Below are 7685 nucleotides of genomic sequence, written 5' to 3' on the forward strand. Positions count from 1 at the left end.
GGAGCCGTAGTCTAAGAGCAGGTTCTAAGCTTTATGTGTCAAAGATGGCAGATACACAAAGTAACACTATCAATCATCACCGAATCGATCACTTAACTTACAACTACAGTTCTACCCTTTAATTACACTTGATCAAGTATAGCGCTGATACTATCAGATGTAAACCAAGATTAAACTAGTGTACGGCAGTAAGGCAGCCAAGAGTGAAATCGCGGGCTGGTAACCGCTAGTAGCAAGGTTAAAGGATCCTTTTACAGTATACTAATACTCCCTTTCTCCACTCGTGTTGCCTTCCAGCTAAGTAACTAACTTACTTCTATTAACTCACCCACTAAAGTTCCGAAACACTATCACTATTTTAACACTGCACCATTAATATTAAACAAATGGAAGACGAGTATCCATTCCGAGATCGCGATTACAACTGACTTACTCAACTAGCAGGCTATAGTGGAGGAGGGCGCCCCACTCTTAAGCGTACCGGTCACCCGCCATATTGGACGCAATGCTATTGGACAAGAGTCACGTGATCATTTCCTATTGGTCGAACGCCGCACGTCCGGCATAGTGGATACCTTTTACAGTCTTATTTATTTAAACAGTAAATAATTAAAACCCAATTACATGAAAATCTGATTCTAATATTATCACAATAATTAACGTAGATTTTGCTAACCGATCAAATAACTCACTCGCCGGCACGGCCATTCTGACGATCGCACGTCCTCGGGCGATTTATCTGACTATTATCATTAACATTAAACCACAGTTAAAACCCTTCTACTACTGCTCGTCCATTCTGACATTGAGAGACTTTATTGATTTTACTGAATTATTTAACGTCATGTCTAATCATTGCATCAAGTCAGGTAAACTCCAGTTCTATCATAACACTAGCCTCAAATTTCCCCACGACCAGCCACCATCTCACTATGGTCAACATGGCCCAGAGACAAGCCAATCCTTGGCAGGATATGACCCGGACGACACGATTCGTCTACGTTACAGCGAGACAAGCCAATCCTTGTAGGATATGACCCGGACGACACGATTCGTCTTCGCTACAGCTAGACAAGCCAATCCTCAACAGGATATGACTCGGACGACACAGTTCGTCTCTCTTACAGCTAGCAACTGTCCAGGACAAGTCGGCCCATCCGAATGGACCCAACTTGGACGACAAGCTTTCGTCAGACAGATGCTAAATACATCACAGTGACAAGCGGACCCACTGCATGGGTGTGGCTCGGACGACATATTTCGTCTTTGTTACAGTGAGACAAGTCAATCCTCGGCAGGATGTGACTCGGACGACAGATTTCGTCTACCCTCTGGGACCAAGACGTGTGCCCACCACATAATCACTCTTGATTAGTTAGGACGACACTCTTCTCCCAGGATCAACCATTTAGCAACAAACTGATCATTTAAATCATTCACCACATAGTCGGACGCTCATTATTCCAAGGTTTAAAGATTGGAAGCGACACGTCCGGTGTCTGTAGCTACACCTTGCCAATGTTGGTATGTTCAGGCACTAATATCCTCACAGACATCCACATCACTGTCATTATCTAGTCCTACAATTAACAAGTCAATAATTTCCTCCTCTAGTCTTTAATATAATGTATGAACCCTACAGAATGGGTTTATCTTATTTTGTTCTGGAATTCTTATGTCCTATGTCGAACCCTGTAATTAGTAGTGCATCACACACGTAGAGAATCAAGAAAATTCTCAGGTATGCAGGTTTTCTCACGATTATTTCCTTCACCGTTTGAGACGCGTGATATTTATATTTCCGAATCAAAGGCAGAGGTTATATCCACTGGTCTAATCATTATAGACTAGCTGACGCCGCACGGTTTCACCCGCGTGGTTCCCGTTCCCGTAATAATACGGGGATAATATATAGCCTATAGCCTTCCTCGATAAATGGGCTATCTAACACTGAAAGAATTATGAATGTTATTTAAATGGGTACATACCACGATAAAAAGACGAGATTTTTAATGTCGATATTTCGACCCAGTTGCATGGATCGTGGTCACGACGTGAAAATCACGTCGTTTTATCGTGGTATGTACCCATTTAAATAACATTCATAATGAACCACCACTAAATAAGTTTAAAATCATTACTGAAAGAATTTTTCAAATCGGACCAGTAGTTCCTGAGATTAGCGCGTTCAATCAAACAAACAAACTCTTCAGCTTTATAATATTAGTATAGATACGGAACCCTTCGTGCGTGAGTCTGACTCACACTTGTCCAGTTTTTTAAGCATTGCATTAATTAATATTTTCGCGTCGATATCGCACTTCGGTTGGAACGACCTAAACTCATCCACACCGCGTTCCACATTTAACTTCTAGTTTACCTACGCACCGGTGGTTGACTTGGCTAATAAACTATTTAATTTCACTAACAGTTTTAGTTTTAAATTGTTCGATTATTGGTAAGTTTAGCTTGTATATTATATTGACTTTTCCTTGCACATTTTATAAAACTTACATCTCTCTTAGATAAGAGCGATGAAAGTTTAAAAATAGCGTTAAATTTTCAAATTTCTCTTCCTAATTCTAGTAATACTCATATGTGTATGAGTATTAAAAACCAATTTAAATAAATAAATTGGTCTAACAAAATCTCAAACCGATTAGGTACTGTGAGTACCTAATCGGTTTGAGATTTTTTTACTAGCGTAAGTTAAATATTTAGTTAAAATTAATAAAATCAATCAATAATTCATTTGTGTCACGATGTTTTTCCTTTACCTTTGACGATTGAGTGACGATGCAGTCTAAGATGGAAGTAGGCTAGCTCGGAAGAGGTACAAGTTTATTCTATCCATACCTCTCGATATAGTCAGTGATAGCCCAGTGGATATGACCTCTGCCTTCGCTTCCGGAGGGCGTAGGTTCGAAACTGGTCCGGGGCATGCACCTCACACTTTTCAGTTATGTGCATTTTAAGAAATTAAATATCATTTGTCTCAAACGATGAAGGACATCGTGAGGAAACCTGCATACCTGAGAATTTTCTTGATTCTCTGTGTGTGTGAAGTATGCTAGTCCGCATTGGGCTAGCGTGGCTAATGTCTCTCATTGTGAATGGAGACTCGAGCTCAGCAGTGAACCGAATATTGGTTGATAATGATGATGATGATTAAGAGAATCAAAACTCATAGCGTACCAGTTCCCGTAGTATAAGAACTAGTTTCAAATTCGAGGAAACCTCGGCAAAAAATGTTCAATCCCATTTCTGAACTGTTTATAATGATTCAGCGTACGGAACCGTCTGTAAGCGAGTTAGACTCGTACTTGTCCAGTTTTAAGTTTATATTTAAAATAGTAATTTATGTACAAAAATACTTAAAATAATATAATAAAAGAACTTTCAAAATTCTGCCCCTAGAGGATTAGAAAGGGGTTGAAGTTTCTTTTTATCCCGGAAAAATTCAGTTCCCGCGTAATAATTATAAGATATTAATTAACAATAACAATTAGGGGTATAAAAAATAGATGTTGGCCTATTCTCATAGATACCGGATAAGCACAAAAAAATTCATCAAAATCGGTCAAGCCGTTTCGGAGGAGTATGGCAACGAAAACTGTGACACGAGAATTTTATATATTAGATGATTGCCTTTATCAGGTGAGCAAATGTTGTATGATGACGTCACGTACATCGCGTACGTATCGCGACCGTTAGCGGGAGTCGATATTTATGCGAAAGGAGATGGTCCATTTCAGGTCCACTCTTGTGCCTTGTATCATTGCTAAAGATGATTGAAAATAAATGTAGAAAATCCTAGTGCCGTACTAAAATGGTGGTGCCGGAAGTCAGAACAAACTTTATAGGGATGATGACAGTTTTTTTAAATTGTATATAAATTAAGAGTACGCTAATAGTAAAGCAATTTTGTAAAAGGAACAGGGTATCTGCGATCATTGCTTTCGGAGCTACAGGGATTTAAAGGGTCAGATTTGCGGCGCTGCCGCGGATCCCTGAAAAACGCCTCATACAAAATGGCACGAACTAATGACGTCGTAGGTAATGTGATCGTTAATTTGTATGGGCGTTTAAACAAAATTACTAATATCTTTGTTATTTCTGAGTTCATGTTTATAGTTCATTTATTAAAAAATGTCACATTTAATGTAAGGAAGCTAAAACTGTATGAATTTTCATCTAATTACGATAAAAGATTTTTAATAGATTTTGAAATTTTATAATCTTATTTATTTTGCAAATATCCAATCAATCTTTGGTTTTTATGTATAAATTAGTTAACATTGACCTTATTTACCCGAATTTATTATAAAAATCAATATATTCAAACCTAGTCATCATCCCCATTGCAGAAGCGAAATAGGTCATTGATTACAGTACGGCATTTGTGCAATTACCCAAAAACGCCGTACATTTTTCCAGCGCAGGAGTCGAAATAAGATCGCAAGCCTTACTCTTTACTCGCGTACTCACCTGTACTGCTCAGAAATGACGGCATAGTGCTCAGAGTTACTTTCTGATATAGTAGTTATTCACGTGTAATTTTTGTTCAAGGCATCGCATCGCATCGTGTGTCCGCGCTCTAACGGTGAAATCTTTGCTATGCGACATTGCAACGCACCGTGTGCCCTCGCTCTTACTTTGACGGCCTCCGTGGCGCAGTGGTAAGCGCGGTGGATTTACAAGATGGAGGTCCTGGGTTCGATCCCCGGCTGGGCCGATTGAGGTTTTCTTAATTGGTCCAGGTCTGGCTGGTGGGAGGCTTCGGCCGTGGCTAGTTACCACCCTACCGACAAAGACGTACCGCCAAGCGATTTAGCGTTCCAGTACGATTTCGTGTAGAAACCGAAAGGGGTGTGGATTTTCATCCTCCCATGTTAGCCCGCTTCCATCTTAGACTGCATCATCACTTACCATCAGGTGAGATTGCAGTCAACGGTTAACTTGTAAAGAATAAAAAAAAAACTCGGGTTGTATACTAAACTAGTTCGAAACTCAAATACGAGCTCAGCCCGTGATTCGCTTATTAGAGAAAAATACGATCATGAGCTCAGCTCATGATCTGCTGCCAAAGTGTTAATTTTATCTGCATTTAACCAAATACTACGCAAAAATTTATGATAATAAAAGTGACTACAGTTGTATGGAGGAAAATTTTAAGACCTCCAGATGTGGCTGGACTACCAAACCAAAGATAAAAATTTGTCTCTTTTATATCTTTGGTTTGATAGCCTTAGATAGAAGACCATGCCAATTTAAAATCGAGGAGGCCATGCCCATCGCTAAATATTGTTTACCAACTTTTGTTAATTATGTATTTATCGGGGCATCGACTATATTCTACTTCTGATATCGACGGAGCCGTAGTCTAAGAGCAGGTTCTAAGCTTTATGTGTCAAAGATGGCAGATACACAAAGTAACACTATCAATCATCACCGAATCGATCACTTAACTTACAACTACAGTTCTACCCTTTAATTACACTTGATCAAGTATAGCGCTGATACTATCAGATGTAAACCAAGATTAAACTAGTGTACGGCAGTAAGGCAGCCAAGAGTGAAATCGCGGGCTGGTAACCGCTAGTAGCAAGGTTAAAGGATCCTTTTACAGTATACTAATACTCCCTTTCTCCACTCGTGTTGCCTTCCAGCTAAGTAACTAACTTACTTCTATTAACTCACCCACTAAAGTTCCGAAACACTATCACTATTTTAACACTGCACCATTAATATTAAACAAATGGAAGACGAGTATCCATTCCGAGATCGCGATTACAACTGACTTACTCAACTAGCAGGCTATAGTGGAGGAGGGCGCCCCACTCTTAAGCGTACCGGTCACCCGCCATATTGGACGCAATGCTATTGGACAAGAGTCACGTGATCATTTCCTATTGGTCGAACGCCGCACGTCCGGCATAGTGGATACCTTTTACAGTCTTATTTATTTAAACAGTAAATAATTAAAACCCAATTACATGAAAATCTGATTCTAATATTATCACAATAATTAACGTAGATTTTGCTAACCGATCAAATAACTCACTCGCCGGCACGGCCATTCTGACGATCGCACGTCCTCGGGCGATTTATCTGACTATTATCATTAACATTAAACCACAGTTAAAACCCTTCTACTACTGCTCGTCCATTCTGACATTGAGAGACTTTATTGATTTTACTGAATTATTTAACGTCATGTCTAATCATTGCATCAAGTCAGGTAAACTCCAGTTCTATCATAACACTAGCCTCAAATTTCCCCACGACCAGCCACCATCTCACTATGGTCAACATGGCCCAGAGACAAGCCAATCCTTGGCAGGATATGACCCGGACGACACGATTCGTCTACGTTACAGCGAGACAAGCCAATCCTTGTAGGATATGACCCGGACGACACGATTCGTCTTCGCTACAGCTAGACAAGCCAATCCTCAACAGGATATGACTCGGACGACACAGTTCGTCTCTCTTACAGCTAGCAACTGTCCAGGACAAGTCGGCCCATCCGAATGGACCCAACTTGGACGACAAGCTTTCGTCAGACAGATGCTAAATACATCACAGTGACAAGCGGACCCACTGCATGGGTGTGGCTCGGACGACATATTTCGTCTTTGTTACAGTGAGACAAGTCAATCCTCGGCAGGATGTGACTCGGACGACAGATTTCGTCTACCCTCTGGGACCAAGACGTGTGCCCACCACATAATCACTCTTGATTAGTTAGGACGACACTCTTCTCCCAGGATCAACCATTTAGCAACAAACTGATCATTTAAATCATTCACCACATAGTCGGACGCTCATTATTCCAAGGTTTAAAGATTGGAAGCGACACGTCCGGTGTCTGTAGCTACACCTTGCCAATGTTGGTATGTTCAGGCACTAATATCCTCACAGACATCCACATCACTGTCATTATCTAGTCCTACAATTAACAAGTCAATAATTTCCTCCTCTAGTCTTTAATATAATGTATGAACCCTACAGAATGGGTTTATCTTATTTTGTTCTGGAATTCTTATGTCCTATGTCGAACCCTGTAATTAGTAGTGCATCACACACGTAGAGAATCAAGAAAATTCTCAGGTATGCAGGTTTTCTCACGATTATTTCCTTCACCGTTTGAGACGCGTGATATTTATATTTCCGAATCAAAGGCAGAGGTTATATCCACTGGTCTAATCATTATAGACTAGCTGACGCCGCACGGTTTCACCCGCGTGGTTCCCGTTCCCGTAATAATACGGGGATAATATATAGCCTATAGCCTTCCTCGATAAATGGGCTATCTAACACTGAAAGAATTATGAATGTTATTTAAATGGGTACATACCACGATAAAAAGACGAGATTTTTAATGTCGATATTTCGACCCAGTTGCATGGATCGTGGTCACGACGTGAAAATCACGTCGTTTTATCGTGGTATGTACCCATTTAAATAACATTCATAATGAACCACCACTAAATAAGTTTAAAATCATTACTGAAAGAATTTTTCAAATCGGACCAGTAGTTCCTGAGATTAGCGCGTTCAATCAAACAAACAAACTCTTCAGCTTTATAATATTAGTATAGATACGGAACCCTTCGTGCGTGAGTCTGACTCACACTTGTCCAGTTTTTTAAGCATTGCATTAATTAATATTTTCGCGTCGA

The sequence above is a fragment of the Bicyclus anynana genome, chromosome 8, assembly GCF_947172395.1.
Source record: "Bicyclus anynana chromosome 8, ilBicAnyn1.1, whole genome shotgun sequence".
Taxonomy (NCBI): Eukaryota; Metazoa; Arthropoda; class Insecta; order Lepidoptera; family Nymphalidae; genus Bicyclus; species Bicyclus anynana.